Genomic DNA, 24,382 nt, shown 5'->3' on the forward strand with positions numbered 1-24,382 from the left:
GTGGGAGCAAATATTTGCATGTAGACATTTTATATTTTTGAATAATATAAAATAAACTATAAGCTACTTAGAATTGTGCCGGTGACATAAAAGTAATAAAATAAACATTAAATATATTAGTCAATATTTGCATAGCATAAATTAAAGTAATATGGTATTATTTAGTATTGCAAAAAAATATAAATATAATAATTTAGTTAATTAGAAAAAATGTGCTTTTTTACTCTCGTCATTAGCGCGTCATGGTACATTTTGTTTAATTTTTAATATGTAAATGTATATTCTATATACAAAAAATACAAAAACTTAGCTATGAACTTGATTAAAAATATAAAATAAATGTATATACATAAATTAAGCTTATGTGTCTTAATTACGGCGAACCAAAAAGAGGTGATTTGCAAAATTGTAATTTAATTTGCATGAAGGCCCCAAAAATACTGCGACCCTAAATAAAATTAAAGTAATAAAGTAAAATGCGTTTGCATAAAACATATTTTTTTAATATAAATATAAAATATATATTAGTTTATAATGAATATAAGAGCCTACAAAGTTATGTATAGACCACGCATATACGTTCAAGTGACTTCAATACCTATCAAACGAACGTAAACACAATCGTGGTTTTTCGGTGCAATGATCATGACACAATGCTATAAATATATGTAAAATAAGAAAATGAATAACAACTATTACTAGAAACATGATTTTTAAGAGTTTGTTTCTGTGAATAAAAATCGTTCAGTTTTTTATATAAAATAAAACCATTATTAAAATAAGGTCATAAAGTTTTCATATATGATAAAATAAATATTTTTTTTTTCTTGCGTATTAAATTCAAAATACTTTTAGTTAATTATTACAATTTAAAGAAGTTTTTTATTAAATATTTTAACATGTACGATACTAGTACATATATATATACACAAGTATTAATGACACACAAATTTTTATTTCATATATCTGATGTTACATATAAAGTACATATAAATGTATTTTTTTATAGCCAACATCCTTGTTAAAATATCCTAGTCTCCCCCAGAAACTAAATCAAGATACACTTCAATGCGGTTTCCTTTTGCTCCTGATCCAGTTAAACGCAGACACATGTAGTGGCCGCAAATGGAGTTTAGAACGATGTTTAAGATTACTACTTAAATAGTAGAATCTAATGGGATTTATATACGCTTGGACGTAAATTAATCACGCAAACTCCTCCACCATTCTTTTCCATTGTACTTTTTTCTGTTTCTTTAACGTACTAATGTTCATTGCCAACGTTTTATTAACACAAGCTTTAAGGGAGCAATAAAGACGTAGAATGTAATTTATAGCTCACTATTTATTATATTAATATATTTTTCTATTTACCACTTCTGAAAAAATATTATATATACGTTTTACAAACATCACGCTTCAAAAATAAATTATTAATAATGGTGTTTTTTTTTTGCTTCGAAAATTCCTTTCTAAATCCAATAAGTTTAAGAGTGTTCTGCTTTATAATGAGATGTCTTCAAACGAATCTGGATGATATTTCCGACGTGTTAAATTATTTAAAGAGCGACTTGTTACTGAACAAAACGGCTAACGCGAACGCAAACGGAGAAAGGAGATAAAAGTCAAAGGAAAGTAGACAAGGCGTCGCGTTCATGTAAATAATGTAAGTGAAGGAGCATTCTAAAGATGCTGCATTTATCAACCGAGTAAAAGATTCGTCTCGTCTCGGTGCACAAGTTCACACTGTATGTAAGTGTTCACAAACTGCCTTTTAAAAAAATGCGCATTTGTAAAGTAAATAAAAAAATAAACCCAATAGTACAGGCGGCCCTCGAATTTTAAATTTTTTTTTTTTAAAACGTTTTGATAGCGGTGAATCTTTTACTTCAATCGGACGTTCGTATGATACAAACAGGTCTACGATATGTTCAATATTGCAAAATAAAAATATAAGTAAAGAATATGTTAAAAATTGTGGAAAATAAAGATATATTTCCACAATCTTTAATGATATGTTTCCAAAAAAAGACAGCAAAAAAAACATGGATATAATGGAAAATCTTTGTCATCGTAGATCGATGACCAACAACAAAAAGATGTCCCTCTGAGTATTTCAATTATTCAAGCAAAATCTCTTAGTTTGCACAAAGATTGGAAGGATAGATTAAAAAAATATTTTAACACGGGTTTTCAAGCAAGTAACGGTTAGTTTTACAATTTTAAAATTACGTATTATTTTCATATTATTAAATTTACTGGAGAATCGGCTGATGCGGATAAAGATGCTGCAAAAGAATTTATTTCCTAATTATCCAAAATTATTGAAGATGTAGAATATTCCTCTAGCCAAATATTTAATGTAGATGAGACAAGTATATTTTGGAAAACTCTTTAACAATGAAAAATATGAATGAAGCCTTCAAGCACCTTGACAATTTTTTAAATATTATGGCAGATTGTGATCCCAATGGAGAACGCATATCTCAAGTGCCGTGGGGCGATCAACAAAAACATAGCATGTTATAAAATAGTATATAAAGAAAAGAAAAAGAATAGTGGAAAACAGTTAACTCTTGATAACTTTTCAAAGGAAACACCTGCAAACCCCACTTAAACGTGTATCTTAAATATCTTATATTTACTTGATAAAAAAGTATTTTAAAATACACACAATTTCAATTTTTTTTTACTTCCCTTGACTTTCGTACATTCAACATTCGCACACATTTTCAGGAACCAATTTAGTGCGAAAGTCGAGGGCCGCCTATACTACCATCCAATAACCAGCTTTCTTGGTTATATATGCACGAGTTTTGATCTGACCTTATTATAATCTGCGCATATTCTACACATTTTATATTTATTTATGTATGTATATATATAATATACGTAGATAAATAAAATATATACGAATGTTGTTACATAACTATTATATTTAAGTTAAAACAATCATAGTATATGTCTATTTTTATTAAAAAATATTTTTTTTAACATATTTTTTAAAGTAAATGTTTCTTCTGCACAGCATTATATGTTTTAATAATATTTTGAATAAATCTTAAAATTTTATTCTGAAACTTTATAATTTAAAAAATATTTTAATTAGTGTTATACAATTTTGTGTAGTTTCCTTTCGAAGGCGTCAGTAAGAGGGATTTTTGCAATACTATATGTTTAGTAGTTGGTTGCTAATGAATAGTACTTATTTTGAAACTTTGCCCCTTTTTGTTGGAAATGTTTTTTCAAGCGAAATTTTAAAAATTCTCTAAAAACTATAACTTTAAATTGCTAACGTTTGCCAAAATTAAAGTAAATTTTTATACTATACAGAGAAGCTTATACAAATCCACATTATTTATATTATATTTTTAATCCCGTATAAACAAAACATATTAAAAAAAATTTTGATGATTTTTATACATATTTTGATAGGTGTTTTACAATTTAAATCGATAAAAATAGCGCGCCCAAAACCAGGACTTCCCTTTCAAATTTGCTTACATGTGACAGCTCTTCTTTCATCTGGCAAGCGCTCGCTGCGCTCAGTTCTGTGCAATTAAATAAACAGTGCAATATGTTATAATCACAGCACTTTTCTTACAAAGTGTCATTTGAAGATAGATCAAAGTGATGTATAATTTGAAATTATAGACAATATTATAAAAAATATCAATTATGAGTGTGACAGTAAGTGTTTGGTTATATGAATAGTATATCATGGTTATTTTAACAAAATTACTATTGACTTTCTGGGATCAAATATTAATATAGACAAACAGCGGTGTTTTGGCAATTAAAGGTATACATACCAAAATTAATTAAACATATTACAATGCTAGTAATAATGAAAAATTTCGTATTAGTGTTAAGGACCCGGGAGGAGGAATCGGCTGGACGAACGATTTGTTTTAAATGAGTACGCTTTTGTATAGTGGCTCTGACCGTCACTCTCTCTCTCTCCGAGATGAAGATCAAGTGTCTTTTCTTTATTCAATTCCCATATTTATATACATTGCACACGTGACGCATTTCCTTATGACACATTCCATAAGGTAACATGTACACCATCGATTTGTCCCTTCGATCGAACCTGTGACAACATGTGACGCATCATCTCCTTGTGACAAAGAGAACAGGTATAGTACTGTTTCCAGTTTCAAGTGTCCCATCGATTTATGGTTTCGTTCAAACTAATGATACCGAAAAGACCCATTGTTTGCTCTAATTGCTTTAACATAAACAAACGTTCATATAACACGATTTTTAGGTCGATGAACTAATTACGTTGCATCGTTGAAATTGCGTCGCAATTTTATTGATTTATATAATTATAGGAATTCATAGATTCAAAATCAGAGTATATAACATTAGTGTAAACAAAAAGTTACATTTTACCCACTATATAGTATCGTTTACAGTTAATATACAAAAGCAATGATAGATCTAATAACATTTACGTATGGCAAACAATTAAAATATTACATATTGCGACAATTTTGAAAAAGATGGAGAGATGCCAATCTATGTGTTTAATCCTCTATAATAACTTCTGGTTGTCGTTTAAATTAAGTTTATGGATTATATTAGTAGTAATAATTTGTTCAATGTTTAACTCTTGGTAAGGGTCTTATTGTTTTTAATTATTTTTCAGAAGCAATAATGGAACAATTTGATGACCTATATGGCTACAATGTAGAATTGGTATATATAAACAAAGAAGACACTGTCAGCAATTATTATCTTTTTATCAATATCATACTACATAAGTTTGATGTAACTGAATATCTTAAATTTGGCTATCCCTAAAGAGGAATGATAGCACAGAACAAAAATTGATTAAAAACCATGACGTATACATTAATATTTTTCCATATCAGAATTAAAAATAAGCCACTCTTAGATATTTTGGCTATCGATTATCCAGGTATGTAATCACATATTTATAATCATTGTAAAATGTCGTCTATTAGATAACATCAAAGAAACTACACATATGTATATTGCGAGTCGTCACTTGGAACGGAACGATCTAGGTGAATTTATTTTGCTGCAATAATGGTTCAATTTATTTTGCTGTAACCAAGCTTCTTTAGCTAAATAACCTATTGCATTACAATTATTGACACGCGATCGTCGTAAAAGATAGTATCCCCAAAAATCAATAGATAAAAAAATACGTTTTATAATCATTTATACGGTTTGATCGACATTAGCCTCAATCTTCATACGTACTAAGTATAAATTACATGTTTATGTTGAAAAGTATATGTGCATTAAATCAGAAGCAATGATAATGTTTATGTATTATAAAAGGAAAAACTCACTTTTCGGCCTCGGAGCCCGTCGACGGCAATTCAAAATTTGAAGATTTCATTACGAAGATTGTTTTATGGTTGCTATCTAGTATTATAAATTTATTCTTTTAATCCTTACATACATGTATCAATTTCATTTTAATAGTTATAACATACCTAGTTAATTTGCAATCTGATTATTCATATTCAGGCAAATCGAAAAACGCACATGACGAATTAATGAAAATTACTGTCGCGTAGCAAAATTTTATTAATAAATAATACATATTTAAAACTGTTGTCACGTTGATGTCGGCCATCTTGTTTTATACTTAAATGCTTGATTTTCATTGGTTGAAACAACCGAATGCATTACCGCTGGTTTAAAAATCAATCAGAACAAATTCAATTTTTATTTTTATAATTATAATTTAATATATTTCCTTTGTTTACGTGTATTATACACCGTTCATACAAAGCGATACGATTTACAAAGTAGAAGATATAAAAAAAAATAGAAGATAGATCGAAATTCTTTCAAACGCAATTTTGGTTAAATTTAATATTAAAAGTGAAAATGACGCCAATTGTATTTATTTATAAAATTTATTTCACGTAATTAATAAGTTGATGGTCGTATAAAAAAGTAAGTAAATATAATATATACAATTGTCACGAAAAAAATTTTTATTCCAAATATCATGATACATTATATTTGTACCACAAATTAAAAACAAATATTTTAAGATATGATAAAATTGCTTCTTGTATTTAGCAGTAATAATGTATTTAAAATAATCAATTTAAGATAGCTTAGAATTAATAAAACTCCACAAAAGAAAGGACTATCGGCAAGTAATCAAAAGCGAGCAATGGTTTAAAAAAATTGTAAACTCAAATTTTTATTATAAAATATAGTATTTATCGTAGTAAATTTTTCTTAAAGAAACTAATACGATTTTTTAATACATATATTTATATATATATATTTTAATGTTTTTGAAAATGAAAAAAATTACATTGCATTTTACATAGCAATGCAAGATTTTACTTCATAACCTTAGTTTTTTATGGTTGCTATGAACTTATTAAGATGCTATTTTAGGCCCCCAATTTTGAATGACTAATATATGAGAATTAATTTAAATTTAAGGTTATTCAACTATATGTTTTGTAATAAGAGATATGAGTATATTTAACTTATAAAAGCTAATTAGGGCGTTCTACAATAGAAACCAACACCACTACAGCGCTACGTATCCAATTAGAGTAAATATTGTAAATTGGTAAAATAAAATGTCAATAACATTCAACTCGATACTTTGCCTTATCCTCTTGCTTTGTAATTATTAATAGTAATAAATCTACTGCTGTACTAAAAAAAGCGTGAGTAAAAGGTGTTATCTACGTGCGTGTATATTGTAAAATATTTGATTAAATAATCACTTTAACAACCTAATGTGGTAGTTTTAATAATTTTACAGAAACAAAAAAATAGTATATTATATGTAATGATGAGATTAAACGTTGTATTATAATATGAGAAAAGTCGCTAAACGCTGTAAAGCATGCTTCTGTTTTGCGAGATGAAAGTAGTATATATTCTTAAAAAATATTTTTATTTGACTGTTCTAGTGAAAGATATTGCCACACGTTTGATAAACGTTCCTATATATATTATTATGCAAAATCAATATAAGGTATCAGTGGTCGATAATTAAAGGGATGCAATAGCAATTAATTATCACAATAGAGGTTTCGTAGTATTGTAAGGATCCAGTATCGCTTTCATAAACGTATTCTATTGACTTGTTTTATAAAACCGTATATATATGTAATATATTTTGCAATGTCGATGTAATCATTTATTTGTTTTGTATCGTTTTAAATTGGTTTTGTAACCTGTCAATTAGTGCATCAGCCAAGGAGGATGCAGACGTTGAATGTTCGAGGCACATATAGCACATAATGCACATATAGAGTGCTGCACTCGTTCATGAGCCTAGTAGAGTATACATATATACACAAATTAATCTAATTGTTTTACATTATCAATTGTAAACATGCATATAAAGATATGTATTAAAAAATTTATAAATCTCAAAATCAACGTGAAATTCCCAAATTCAACTCGTACTACAATGTTGATTGGTAAAAAATACCTTCATTTAAGCCAGCCAAAGATTTTATCCTCATGCTTATGTGTTGTTGTTCACGTTAAAATTAAATTAGCGAAACATACAAAAAACACATTACACACTTCCGCGGAATATATAAAAAGGACTGTGTTTAATCTGAGGGAATTGTATTCAAAGTGATTTTTAATTAAATTTAAACCAGAACATTCTATGCTTATTCTACACGCGGAAACGTTTATTAATACGCGCTTATATTATAAAACATTTCACAGTACAATCGTTTTTTTAAAGCTCACACTTTTTTTCTCCTTCGAAGCTTTCACAGAGCTGTTGTTGCGCGTGAAGTTATTTCTTTTGCACAAAAGTCAAATGCGGGCTGCAAATTTGCATTTTTTATTAAAAAAAAGTAGTGTAGTGCAATCACAGGTGAGACGCAAAATGAAATAAACGTCATACGTTACCATAAACGTGCAATAGTCGCCACCTCATGTTTGCTAATGAACTGAATATTCATGAGCTCTCTACACTATCGTTGACCGTGTTACACGTGGACAAATCTTCAAATGGTGAATCGTGGCGGATAATTGAATCTCCAATGATAGACACGTTAATTAATCTTGTTAGTAATAATAATATGTTTTTTTTTAAACAATATTAACATTTTCTTGCTTCCAGAAAATACATTAAAGCCCATTTTACAAAGAAGACATAAAGCGTTCGGCTTGCATTTATCGAAAACCAAGATAGCTGCGTTGAACAATATATATTCGAAGAAATATATTACCAACTGGGGATAAAAAATACGTTAAAGGAAAGGTATTTTAAATTCCCCTAAGGTTGAGATATGCATTGTTCAAAAATCCGCATTGCCAACCGCTTCGGCTTCCACGGAATACGCTAATGTTTTGCGATTGCAGGGATTTTATTGAAAGTCCGGAAAATCTCCTGATTTATTACCTCTTTAGCGCGGACAGCATCTCGTGTCTGTTTCGAACATTGGATTTAAACCATTGCAGTCCACGTTGGAAACAAAATTTACAAAAAAGTTCTGCATTACAAAGATTACTGCTCTTGCTTTTAGAGATGTGTGCGCAGATAAATACGTCCATCGGCTTTCGTATGAATCTTTTGAGATCGTTTTAGTTTTATGGATATTTTGCAAAGTGCCCACAGTAATATTACACTGAGAAAATTATTCTAGATCGCCCAATTAAATTACAAACGAATTCGCGACTATTTGCTTTGAAGTTTGAAGTTGTCTCTTTCCGTTGGAGTTGGATTTGGTGCACTAAGTTTTTGCCGCAAGCAACGAGCGGGAGCTTTCGAAGAAATTCACCTGAATGCATTAATATATCATATTTCTTCGCTTTAAATTAATTAAAATTACTTTAACTACTTTGTATAATTAATTTAAAATAAAGGTATAATATAGCGATCATTTTATTATAGATATATTTTGAATTATTTTGATGAATTAAACTTAAAAAATAAAAAATTAAACGTAAGCTGACATTTTATAAATGTACAATTTCTATTACTTACGTTGTCGGAAAATAAATAGACATTATAATTTATTTAGAGACACTATATCATAATCTAAGTTGACATTTTGTATGCTCTTTTGTATACTCGCGTCTGCTTTTATTAATAATTAAATTGTTCCTATATATATTTTAATGTATTGTAGTGCAACAAAATACTACAAAAACTTTAAGAAAATACTATTTAATAAATTAATTACACATACGCAAATAATTTGTACAACGTTGTATTATAGTGCATTAAATATTTATTTTTTTACTATTTTTGACACATAATATATTGATTAAAGTTTTCTCAAATGCAATAAAATTATTAAAAAATAATTTTGCACCGAATTAAATGTTTTTTTTTGTCAAGTATATTGGGTGGATTTTCCTAATAAAGTGCTTAAAGAAGCGAATTCCAATTAGGAGTATAAACGTTATTTACGTATATGCTTATATACGCTTGGTTTGACTGGAGGGACATTTTTTGCTCGTCACTCTCACTCGTTGGCAATTACAAATATTTGAAAGTTTAATTAGATTAGTTGATTTCCGTATCTTGGACTTGATGCATGACCGTTGGTGCTTAAACTGTTAGATAATTAAAAATCTTGCATTTGTAATTACGCATTCCATTTGTTTTTTGTATCTTTAATTTTTCTTTTAACTTACCCTTTGTAGTTTACTATTGTACAAAGTGCACTTGTCAGCATAGCATAAATTACGGCGCTTTTAGCTCTTTTTAATTAAATAAAAGTGTATATTAAAATTGAAATTCAAATACTTGTAAATATAATATTGTGTTTCAAGATAAATCATTATTTTAAATCAACTTTATTTTCAGTCTATGAATCTAAAAAAGATGCTGACCTTTTTGTCCACGTGGGCTGATTTTTACGCAAAAGCCTGGGTTTTATCCACCTGTATTATAATAATGATTTAAACGAATGTTGTTTTTTAAATTCAAGGCTATATAATAATCTTTGTAATATTAGAAAATGCGAAAAGAGAAAATTTAATTATTATTTATGTCTTTAAAAGCGACCTGTTTCTGCTACAAATTTGACAATGATTACATATTTGAAGAAAAATGATTATAAAATTTTCAGCGTTACACTTAACTCTTTGAGTAGTGAGTTAATTTGAACACATTTTTAATTTGTTAGTGAAAAGCTGTGAGTGAGCTAGGTGTATGTTTAATTTCTAAATTATTTCTAGTGCTATATACTTATTATTATTTTATATAGCATTATAGAAAAAATCAGGGATTCTCGACGTATAATCGGTTTATTTTCTTATAGTCTTTTTTGTATTAGTGTGTTTTGATAATTTATTTAAATACTTATTGATTATAGAATTTCATTAATTTATTTTACGTATTTTTATATATTATTCGTCTTTTGTGTAATTTTTTTATCAATTCAAAAGCATTTTATATTTCTTTATTATGTTATAAAAATCATTTACGTTAAATAAAATTACAAAAATTATTGTATAATTTAACTATTTGTGGTACCTCAAAACATTAAAAGTTCGACCGCCGTATATGTACGGCGATATCGCTTAATACTTTAAGGACTTAACCAAATCAATATATTTTAAATCGATATAAGGCAATCGCAATTTTCAATCGTTTTATTATTTTTAGTTATTAAAAAATAAAACTCTGCTTAGATTTGGTGTTTATGCAACTCATAAATAGATTATTAAAATACAATTTTATAAATATATAAATTATGTGATTTCACACATACCCTTGGTCTAAATTAATACTACCAGTCAGTAGCAGACATATGATTAATTAACAAAACGATCACACACTACATTAATAACTTCATTGTCGTCTCTATTCACACGGTCAATTTCGATCCGATTCAACATTCGAACAAATTTCCGCATATCAGCTACGTACCAGCGCTTTGCGAATACATTGACTTAAAAAATATACACACTCACACTGCAGCGCAATTTATTGCACATAATTAATTTTCACCGTGATATAATATTAATTAATAAACAATTTGGGCGCGATACCAACAACGGCATTCATTACCGGCCGTTGAATAGACAGTACCGTACGTGTTTCGCATGCGTTAGATCCGAGGGCACAAAGGGACGAGTTTTCGATTCAAAAAGGATTTGTTTAATCGTAAATTATAATTCGTCTCGTTTATGGGCCACTGGATACTCGCCGGCGGATGCCTATCGGTTTTTGGTTCCGATAAATTACAACGGTCATTCATCATTTTATATTATATTTCGGCATTCGTTAAACTCGCGCGTCCCTCTCTCGTTTGTATTGTGTGGGCAATAATAAATTATTTTCGCGTCCTCGAAGGCAATCGCGGTGTTCCTTGGGCGTTAGTGTATGTATATTTTTTAATGATACATTGCTCCTAAAATGACAACGGTCGCTATAGCGACTGAGACGTAGAGGGATTGCTTTAGCGGCCAGGCTCATATATCAACATTTCATACAATCTATAAAACACCAGACGGCGATAATGATGCCGTAGTTATATTGGAAGCGTACTCTCTTATGTCTAAAAATAAATTGCTTTACTTAATTATAATTTATAGAACCCAATTTAAATTTTGAAGTCTATGTTGGATTTCCACTGTAATACTAGATGCCACACTATTAAATTATAAAAATAAAACCGATGTTAACGAAAGAGTTTTACAGCTTTGGCTTTGTATTTTCTATTTCCTTATATACTATAAATACTCAGAAAGTATAAATATGTTCAAAATAGAAGCGATTTTTTACACTGTCGTCTACATAGCGCGGCGAAGTTTACTTTTCAATTGCAGCAACATGTTTAAAAGTACCATGTCAATTTCTAATACAGAAAAGGATTATTAACATGACTAGCCTAACTATCAAGCAAGAAAAATTATTAGCATGATAAGTAATAGTACAATACGTTAGAACTATGGTTCTCAAAATATACTTTATCGTTCATTTAGATAGTACTTATCTCCATAACATGTAAACGATAGTACAACTATTTATTAATTTTTTTTTAATATATAATACAATGTGATCTTAAATTAATATATTTTTAATAAATAAAATCAATATCATTATGATTTTAAACACATATATAATGATTAATCTTAATAATATAGCATTATTTGCATTTAGCTCAAGTACATTTTATATTAATCACCTTTCTATTGTAATTAATTCGTTATTTAAATTATCTACCAATTCCTGATCCCTTCCACCGATACATAAATTTAAGTGTCACCGGCGAACAGATGTATTTTACATTTTTTTACATTTCTTATTCAAGCGATATATATACATACATATGTACATATTCGCAACTTACATTCTTGAGGTATATTGTGAGATTGTATTTTATTTTTGTAATAAAAATACTTATTTATCACCTTAAGCTAATTAAATTCTAGAATACTGCTTTATTGATTTTATCACTTTATCACTACCCTCAATACAGTAAGACTGTTTTGGATCGATTTGTTTTTTATTCGCAATTAAAAAATGTTTATTCCAGTGAAATATATATGTATATATATATTTTGGTGTTATACCTTAAGTTTATTAAAGCTCCCAAGCAATCGCTTACAACTTTTCTTCATGAAAAAACATATTGGGGCTGTAGTAATCCGACATGTTTTGTGTATTTTTATAAAAATAACAGCGCAGAAAGCTCACAAGGCACAAAGTATATTTCATTATTAAATAAATACTTTCAGAAATAAAACAAATAAATCTTAATATATTGCGAAATACTGTGAGAAAATAAAATAAAATTAAAACACAGATAAAACGTAACTCTTAAGTAGGCGGGAGGGCATTAAGCTTTATTCTTTTTATATATACTTACATACATAATACGTTTAACTAATGCTTTGTAAGTACGCATTAGGGCAACGCAGCGGGAATTCGGCCCGGGCCGCTTATAATGATTAACGATTTTTGGCAAAACGGTTATGGTAATAATAACAATGATTGATGAATAGAAAAATCGCAAAGGAATAATAATGTATTTTGTATATAATATAATAAAAAGATTTTCTTTTAATGCATTATTCATATTGGAATCTAGATCGGGCGCGCGTAATTATACATGCCATGTTTTATGCATTATTGTATGATGTTTTAATATATTGTAATGCACAAAGGTCAATCGTTCAAGTATTGTCAAAATCTTATACAATAAACTCCTAAATTATTGTATTGGCCAAATCTATTAATATTGATTTATTTTGATTTTATTTTTTAATACTAGTTTGACTACCATTGACCATTATACAAACAATACACTTTAACATTTAAAAATAAATCAAAACAGCTATAGTGCACATATAAAAAAGATGAGCACCATCCCACATACATGTTTTCAGTTATCTTCATATAAATAGCCGAAAACATTATTATGCTCGTGCAAGAGGAGTATTCTAAATCGCTGACGTCATGGTCTTAACAGGTAAGAATAAGGGACGCGATCATGACTCTCTTGGCATCATTGTCTAATATTACTGGCGACAAACTAAAAGTAAATTCACAAAGTCTTACTGCAGAAAAAAAGCATTTTATAAACAAATAGTTAAATCGATAGCCATCGACAATGCCAGCACACGTATATCACATAATATTGAAAAAAAATAAAGTAATTTTCAGATGGTGAATATATCAAATAATGCATTATCGGTGCAGTAAGATTTTTAGTCAATTCAGCCTATAACATCAAATTATAGCGCGAAGAATTGATAAGATTTCAAATGAAATTTTTTTAACTCTGAACATGGTTTTTAAGAAGTTTCTGTATTTCTCACTGGCTTTGGATGAAATAGCAGATATTAAGGATAATTTGCATTTTTATTTAAGGCGTAGATGATAAAAGGATAATAAAATCCATATTTTTTTAAATTATGAGTAACTATCATAAATATCATAAAAATGATAATATTATTATTGACATAAAGTATTTTGTTGAAGTAAAAATGTTTCAGAAAGATAAGTTTTGCTTTAAATTAAGAAAAATATGTATGTTTAAAAATTGTTTTATTTTTGCAAAAAAAAATGTACCTTTAATTACAAAAATTAAAAAAAATGCAAATGAAGTTTCGACATGTACAAAGCAATTGATACATTTAAAAGTATACTTATTTGTTTGTAAGTATTTTTTATTTTTATTATCAGAATGTGTACTGCTAGATAATTATTATTATTTTTTCTCAATTTTAAATTTTTCTTAAGGAAGATGGTTCTTTATATTTTTATTTAGTGCATTACCATTAATAGAACAATTTTAAAACAAATCTCATTACGTAACATTTAAATTACAACTCCAATTTAAAATAAAACGGACCACTTAACATTTGACAATATTGATATCACAGCTTTACAACTACGCAAGTTCTTATATACACTGATCAAAATAAAGAAGACCGTACCACCGTACTTTAACAAACGAATAAATAGAGACTTATCGCGCTGCGCTATACTAGGGCAAACCATGAATCCTTAAAGAGCAGTGCTAAAACCCTCAGCAACACAAGGCGACTCTTGATTGCCGCTGATCCCGGAAAAGGGCGCCCTAGCATAGGTGAGACTTCGAGAATTGAAAACCTTTACATCAGCACCGGTCGTAACACACCGGATGAATTTTTCATCCTCGAACCTCATTGGTGCGAAGGTGCTCGACGCACCGTTACTGCGAAACAGCAACAATGATCATCTTTTCAGGTGAGAGTCGGGGATGGGCGCATTGCGATTCGAGACTTGTTTGTGTGATTTGACCTGATGAGTGATGGTGGCGAAGCGTACGCCAAGCTATTGACGAAAAAGAATGAACACCATTGTTATCCTTGACATCAACAAATGGGCGCAGACGTGACAGCTCGTCTCCGCCTCTAACATATAAGGAGAAAGACTTTTTTATAATCAATTTGGACACAATCGACTGTTTTATGTTTCGTGAACGTTTGAGATGTAAAATCTGACTGACTGACCTGAAAATGATATTTTATTTATTAGTATTTACATAGGTATAAAGAAAGCTTAAATTGTCGACTCAACATGGACTATACTTGAAATTATACTAAGATCATAAAAATAAGGTGCATTACATTTTCTCGTGCATAATTGATTTTTAAACATTTATCAGTGTTGTTTTCATTATTATTTACTATTTTGGAATTAAGGTATAAATAAAGTATTAATAAATTTACACTAACTGTAATAAAACAAATCGGGCTAATATGACAAAAATAAAATCGACAACTTGTAGGATAAAAATCTTATGTCAGATGTGAATTATGTTTGTGTTATAAATATATTTTAAGATTACTGCGCCTGAGGTAAAATTTGGAGAAGTTCTGCGCCCAGAGGTGTGGCTATCTGATTGCAAGTTTAAAGAATGAATGTTTCGGCGAGACATTAAACCTTCCTAGAAACTGATCTCCCTTAGATTTTTTATTAAAATGTAAGGGGTCTGAACACTAATACAAGAAGTGCTATATTAAATTGATTGAATTTCTTGATTATTCTGAAACAATTTCTCCTACTGCAGCGATAATACATTATTTGATATATTCACCATTTGAAAATGGCTTTATTTTTTCCCCAAAAATATGTGATATTCGTGTGCTGGCATTGCACATGGCCTTCGATTGAACTATTTGTTCATGAAATGCGTTTTTCTCTGCAGTCGGGCTTGCTTTCAGTATTTATAAATTAATTTTTTTAGATTAACCCTTGCTCTCCCGTACTTAAAAAATAATTTTGTTCAAAGATATGTTTTTACGAGGCAAGCATTTTAAAATTCGTAAAGTTTTATTTAAAAAAAAATACGAAGTATTAACTAGATTTAGTAACTAGATTACCCAAAATCTCATTGATATCTTAATATAATTCAAATAAATATAATAAAAACTGACTATTACAAATTATATTAAATTTATAAGATGGAGTATGTATTTAATTTGTAGTAAATATTCCTTAAATACGGTAAATATGTTGTTGATAAACTGTTATATAAAAATAAAAAATACTAAACGCTTTTTCCTTTCATTTTTTTGGCCAAAATATATTTATCACACGTTATAACGACATTGCGGCGTTTTTGTACGTGCGTTCGCGAGAATTTCCCTGCTTACGCGCTTTCTCACAATGAAATTTTCTTTTCGCCGAGAAAAATGAAGATATTAAGGCCGTCTGAAGACTACAATAAGCTATTCTACTATATTAATAATGTCCACTGTGTGCCATGGAAGCAATGATAAATGGGCACGTTAAAGATTTATGTGCTCCATTTATGCAGGGGTGAGGTTTCGGGGGTCCCAGTGCCGGGAAATCGGCCAGTAATACATAGACTACTAGAGAAAATCTATTTACATTACCGGGTACATCTAATAGCTTTTGTACAGAAATAATATAGTGTTCGCCGTCAACTCGAATACCAATTGGAGCTTCTAGGCAATACATCATTCTTGACCGGTTGAGAATGATAAATAAATTATTAAAACACCCAAACAACCATTACCCTACTTTGTCCGTTATTTATAAATTATGACTACACAATTTAACACACATTTACATGTTTAGGCGGAAGCTTGGCTAATTATCCATTGTAAATTTTCCCACAACAAACTTTTATAAGAAGTTCGCTGGTATTATGCACCTTTGGGAATAGCGTGTACACACAAGCAAAAGTTACTTCAAGGAACGTGTCTAAAACTATAAACTAAAAAGTATTATGTACAACGCTGAGTAACAAATAACAATATCGAAGTTTGATTCGCGTTAATATAGCGGGTTTTTATTTTTATTTAGACTTTTTACAACTCGAGTTTTAATATCACTTTTCTCGCCAACTGGACGTGTTTTTAACTTTAAGTACAAAAATAGAATTTCCTCTCATAACAATAGAAGCAATTTATTTTATTGCTGTTTCGTTAAGTGCGAAAGTTCCGCAAAACATTTTTTTGTTACCTGAGCACTATAATCGCTAAAGATGATCTCAATGTAAGGTGACCAAATTTTCAGAGCATTAATCTAGGATAAAGCATTTTTTAAATGTTTTTTATTTTTTAAAAAATCATTCAAATGCAATCTAATAGATTTAATTAAACAAATCAGTTACATTTAAACTCAAAAACGAATGAGCCATATCTGAAAGTAAAATTATTTAGGTACTACGAGCTACTTATTACTTTTATTATACTACTTACGATATTTTATTATTTTATGAATAGAACAGGAGTGCAGCTAGAATATCGAGATTGGAAAGACTAACTTGATAAAGATAAAAAGTTTACATCAAACTAAAAGAAAGCTTGAATTTTTTTTTATAAATAATATTTTTATGTATTGTGAGCAAGGTGCCTTGACTAGTCAAAGAATAAATTTATAAATATTTATGAAGCACTTTCATTAATTTTATTAAAATATAATAACATACCAAACAATGTTGATCTATGCTTTAGTAATAAGTCAACAATAATTTAATATGTAAAAATCTGAAGATTTAGTTGTGTTGGTACATGTATACCGTTTTAATAGAGATAGCAGATAGTTGAAATATTATTTTTTATCATCCCTTAGGCATATTAATCCTAGTATTATAATATAACTTTGTACAATATTTTCAAATAAAATTTTTTTTTTTTATAATTTTTTGAAATTAGGGTGACTTTAGTGGGTTTTCAAAGATCAGAAAATTATGACGTCTTGAGAATTATATAAAAAAATACAATTCAGAAAATCAGAATTTCTGATTTTAGTCTTAAAAAATTAAATCCGAACTAAATCAGGCTCAGAGAACGTAGAGTCGTAAATTCTTAAACCTTATGTAAGATCTGAGCTTATAATTTTATTGATTAAAGACCAAGTACAAGATAAAAAAAGAGTTTGAGCAGAAAGTTTTTTCGTAAACAGAAAGTAAATATTGCGTAAAACATAGAAATATTTTTAAACAGTCTAAAATTTGTGCATAGAAATTTATCATTTTCCATCCGTATATTATACTTCCTAATTGCTCTAGCATTCCTCGTCATTTGTAATAATGCTGTATTTATTAAGATTTAATTAATTTAATTCAATGTCACTTTTAATTAGTTAGAAATGTTAATATTAAATTAAATTTGTCACTGAACTTATAAATGATACAAATTTTTACTTAAATTAAAAATATTACATATAAAATTAAAGTTATTATTGGCGCTATTGTTCAATGACTTTGACTAAATTGATCCTTGAACTTTTTGAAAGAATAAGTCCGTGACATCTTTAAGTTGATTTAGAGGAAAGAGAAGCACATATAAGGTAATCGAAGTTTGTTTCGTCTCGACGAGGATCCAAATATGCTCTTTGACAGCATCGAGATGATCAAGCATACACTTATGAACGGTGCCACGGTTACAGTTCCGCTTCTTCTGCGTCGATCTGTTCTGAATACGGTTTATCGATTGTCAGAGTTCTGTGTTCCACATAAAATCGGTCAGCCAAGTTTTCGAATAAGCGATGACATCATATTCTTAAACGCTAAGGTTTATTATGTATGCATGTTTGTTTTTTCAACTGATCTTGTAGATATATCTGACATTTTAGTGATCCGGGATTTTCCCATGAGAATTATTACTACTGGACATTACTGTGGAATCTGGTAATCATAGATTAATGTGAAAAATAATTTTATATAGATATTTAGTATATTATTTTATTATGCTTATACTATGAAGCACATATGATTATATTTGTATCTAAAGTTGATACACTCGCAGAGTTTTAACCGCAATTTTATTTGGTGTAATCAAATGTGTTTATAGTTGAACGCGACAGTTACTCAACTCACTGTAATATACAGGACAGTGTCTGAAAAAGATAAGATTGTTCGAAAATGCTAAATCGTACCAAAAACACTAAGCCAAGCAATCCCGCCTAGGGAGCAGTCACAATCCCAGTTTTATGTGCGGCGATAAAACTTTACTATAGCCCCATTTCGTTATTAGACCGCCCGTATATGCTAGTGTGTATTTCATTTTTATGCTAAATCCTGAAAATGCACAAAACACTGCAAGGAAGTACGACTTGACAATTCAAAAAAATATGTTTATAAAAACACTCAGAGGTAATTGCATCAGATGCATCCATGCGCATCTAGAGAGATTCTCGCAAAATATTTCATGTAATAAAAAATGCTTCTATTCACACACATACAAGTATGAGTGCATAGAGAAGTATAGAAAATAATTTTGTTGTATGTAGTTTTGTGTATAAAAAGCAATAATATTTTACGGTATATATTTTTTTTTTCATAAATTTAATCTTTTATAAATAAGTAAATAAATAATTTCAAATGGGACCAAATTTAAAAGCATTTAATAAAATTTCATTACAGAAATTACCACAAATTTTCAGGGGTACATGTTTACATTATTTTGCTAAAATTAAACTAAATGAATTTAAAAACATGATTTTATTTGTTTATTTTTGTTTAAATGATTTAAAATAATTTTTATTTATTCGATATAACTTTTTCTCACATATTGTTACACGTAAATATTAAAAAATAAAATGTAAAATATAACTTGTGTTAAAAATAAAATTATAATATTTTATTATAAACAGCTAGGTAATTATAAATTATTTTTTTATAAAAGTAAGATAAAAACAACTGGAATTTTAAAGTTTTCACTAAAACCACTTTTAAAGGCAATATCTTTTCAGAATAACATAATTAAGATAACAGTAATTTATAAAGCAATTTATTTGAATAAATAATTTTATATATATATTTTATTTTAATATACGTAAATAAATCTGGTTTTAAGTATAAAATAAATATGTTAAAGAATTGCAAAATTTATAGAGATCTTGTATCGAGATTTAATACCATTATTTTTCGGTGATTACAAAGGATCTCCATCACGTCTGGCTGCATAAACACCTTTTCATGCTTATGCCTTTCGCTCCGATGAATCTACATAAACAAACAGAGTGATCAAAATGGGAAAAGGCGTAATGAGAAGTAAGAGAGAACTCCCTCCGTAAACAATGGTCTTGGATTTTTTTAACAGTATTGAGCATTCAACGGAAGAAAAACAAGTAAATCCGGGATATACCCTTAAATTCTTTGGCCGACGGAAGAATAGAACACGAAAACAAAGCGAAAGTTCTCTTTTTCTGAATTTTGAATCGGCTTTGTCGCCTGCAATTCGAGGGAATGTTAAGTGGATTCCTTTATGCCATGTGCTTCTTTTAAAATAGCTGAACAAACCGGCTCAGCACATTCCCACGTGGATATTGCAATGCATGGTTTTAATGCAAAAATGCGAAAACGTACGAAATAAAAAAAAAATAACGGACACTATAAAACCGCGCGCTAACCTCTTTTGGATATGTCGGGCTCTAAATTTAATCCTATGTTGCACTGCAAATTTGTATTTTTATATGTTCATACTATATACACATTGTAGCTACTATCTTTAAATATATGCTACACAAATATTTTAACAGCAATAACTGTGTGATTTTTTAAATAAATAATAAATATGCGTCTCATTAAAAACGTTCTCAACCCTTTATACGCAGCTGTAAATATAAATACCAGCACATTAATCTAATTAAAGTGCTAAATCAATGTTTCTACACGTAGGAGCTATTTAATGTTTTGCGGGGCAATGTTTCCAAAATATTATTTTTTAAATTGCAACCCTGATTTTCCGAAAAAAGATGGTAACACTGTACAAATGTAAATACGATGCGTGTTGATGTTATAGTTAATTCATGTGGGTGGAATTATTAAATGCTGTAAAGCTTATAAACTTATTTTAAAAAGTTTAGTATTCTTTCTGTTGTGCGAATACTCTGATCAACGAATTATTTAAAAATGTTTGTATCATTTAAACATATTCAAGAATATATAGTAGAAGTTTGTAAAAATATAAGTATTAAGATAATTGATAACTGGATAAAATGCTAACAAAAGTCGTAATCTTGAAACTAGTTATCAAATTTCTCTGCTTTTTGCTAAATCTAAAAATTAATTTAGAAAGTTAAATAAGTTTTTTTCACGAAAGTTCTGAAGATAACGATGAGAAATAAATGCCACAAACAATAGCACTGTTAGTAAAATAATATATAAGATGGTTAAGAATACAGTTCCACAACTAATAAAAATTTAGAAGCAAGAAAATTCTTATTACATATGTATGAGTCAACTTTAAGAAATGGTTAGGCTGTATTGCTGGCTTATTTAAATATATATTAACAATGATGAATTTAATGAAAAGAAGCTGTTCTGTGCAACATTAAAAACTGCAACTACGGCCATTGAATATACAATAAACTAAAAATATATTTAGAAAAAATATATTGTCCTGCTATGATAGACAAGAAACGCGGTTCTATAAAATTAATGAAAGATTACAACACAAACATGTTGCTTGTTTATGTATTATTCTCAGAGAAAATTACCTTTCTAATAAGCTTTCACATGACATAAATAAAATAATACATTAAATTATAAAATGTAACAGCTTTATTAAAACAAATGTCAAATGTAAAAGTCTCTTCAAAAAAAACTGGGTGATAAAAATTTTAAACACAGGAGACTATTGCTTCATGTCAAAATAAGATTTTTGTCGCAGGAAAATTGCCAAGAAATATTTGATATTTTTAGTGACTTTTGAATAGCAAATCCGATATTAGACTTTTAAAAGCACTTGTGAGTTGTATTACTACAAATAAACAACTTAACTACAGTATAATAGCGTAAATAAATAATTTTATTTACTATGTTTATATTAAGAATAATGAGTCAGGATTAACAATTTAACATACAATATAATAAATACTGCTTCAGCCGGCTGACGGTATTTATGCATCCAGAAGCAGACTAGGATAATTATATATTAGATTAGGTACATAATTACTAAACAATTAAAGTTATTTGTAGTAAAACAATTGTTAATAAAGAACGTTTTTACCTTTTGAGATTTCTTTATCAATATTAGATACTTTAAAATAAATATACAGTATATCCCTAATAAGTATAACCCTTTCAAATAAATATACAGTAACAATCATCGGATTTCTGACCTTATGTTCACGTATTTTAAAAGATTTAAAACTTTTACAGAGCGTCCGTAAAAATATAGGCTCAATTGCCGTAATTTAATAATTGGGCCAATCAAACGACAATTTTGAGAAACAACACCTATTCAAAAGCTCGACGTGGATTAATTCTCCAACATCAAAGACCTTTGAGAATAAACCGTTGAGAATTATTATTGAAAAATCTTTTGATAAAATTCATAAGCATTCGAAAACACTTTCATAAAGACTGCTGATTCAAGTGAAATCAAGTACAAACATAACTGAAATAATATACAATTTAGAACACAGTTTATGTTGTTTAATTTTAGAGAAGTGAGATATCGAATTAGAATAAGCATCTATTTTGTGTGATGTGTTGCTTTCATCGCCCGCAAGATAGATTTAACTCAATTAACCGGCTTAATATTAAGTCGTGTAAGCAGAGAGATTATAATATATTTAATAATATAAATTGAAATTATAATTAATAATAATAATCATCTCGGCTTTAATGCGGATTTTAACCATTGCTATTAAGACAAGTTTATAATCTCAACCATTAAGTTATCGAACTGCTTTTGTTAATATTACTATAATAATCACTAGTATTAAAAATTACATATATATATATTTGAGTTCACATTAGTTTACTTAAAAAATCACACAATAAAAAATATATAAAATTGACAAAGCAAAGTTATAATGTAACTTTATGTTACTTCCAGGTGTTAAAATTAAAGTTTATGATTATTTTTAAAGAACTGTCAGGATCTGTCTCTGGCATCAACCTGTTCTGCATATACCTACATATATTTTTAAAACCAGTCTAAGATATATATTTCTCAAGACTAATATTATATAATTATGTTGTAAATAACACAAATAAGTGAAATTTTTTACCTTAACCGATCTATTGTGCTAAACGTTTCCAACGTGTTTTAATTTATTATAATTACAACGTAAATTTAATTTCTACATACAATTAGGTTTAGAGTCCTTTTTTATCTAAGTGTATATAAGTTTCGCTTGTGAACATCGACTTTTTATGAATAAGACAGTGCAATGTCTTAGTTTTCGTATTCAATATCGGTTTTATTATGTAGTAGGGTCTTATTTGCCATGATTTGATATTTCATTATTATTACTAAGAATATTTGTTTTTTTGTTTATATATAATTACATCGTAAAAATATTTTTTTTTGCGTAAATGTTATTACATTAGCTTATTATTTCGTTAAAATGCTTCGACAATGTATTTAGAATTCGCGACTCATTACTGTAATTTTCTTCGGTTTTTCTTTTACGCGCGATCATTCTTAATTTAAAATATTTTCCATGTATTTATTTTTTGTAAAAAAATGTTGCAAATAATGAGTTAATCTCTTATTATTTGTATTTTTATGTACATTTCCGAATTGCTTTTTGTAATATGTAAAGTTGAATTCTCAAACTCGGATACATATTTATGTACACTCTTACTTCTGCTGTACTCTTTATTATCTATTTGAGGCACGTTTTTAATTATGTGTAAAGGCTAAGCTTGAATTAATAGCTAGTGTTCAATTATAATTAATGTTGGGCACAATTAACTTTTTTTAACTACTCCACGGCAACACCTTGACGAAATTTCAGAGGTAATATTTTCAATTATCCATGGCTACCTGCCTCATAATTTCCTTTTAAGCCACACGGCAGCGTTTCTTTCGTACGAGCTCAAGAAACTAGCGCCTTCGGGAGATGCGGAAACGTGACGGGAATCCCCGAGGTGCCTCTTGTTTTATTTGTTTCTAAAGTAAAGACTATGAAAGATTCATGTGGCGGTTTCCCCTTGCCCCCTTTATTTGATAAACATTGTACGACTGATGAACCGGGGATGCGAGACGCCTTTGTTTATGCGGCGTATGCACACTATTCGCATGCTATCTCATGAAATTGTAACGAGGAGTTCTGCAGCACTACATCTACGTGCTTTTAAAATATTGACCTTAAAATGGCGCAATAAACTTTTTTATGCAACTAAAGCAGTGGGGTATATAAAACTCTTATTTTAAAATAAATATATAAATTATAAAAAAAAATACTATAGCAAATATTTACTTTTGATCAATACAAAAATATTGTTATAATACAATTAAATAAGCAATATTTATAGTATATGCAACAAAGGCATATGCCCTTATATAAAATATAATTAACTAAGAAATACATGAATTACTAAAGAGTTTCTCTTATGTCCTAAAGCAATATGATTATTATAATATATAATACACCATCATAATGCTCTCGTATTGAAATTTTTCACAATTACATTACCTAATATGCGGGCTACATTTTTGATAGAAAATA

Source organism: Plectrocnemia conspersa, unplaced genomic scaffold (genome assembly GCF_051122295.1).
Source record: "Plectrocnemia conspersa isolate PC_06_02 unplaced genomic scaffold, ASM5112229v1 ptg000001l, whole genome shotgun sequence".
NCBI classification, from domain to species: domain Eukaryota; kingdom Metazoa; phylum Arthropoda; class Insecta; order Trichoptera; family Polycentropodidae; genus Plectrocnemia; species Plectrocnemia conspersa.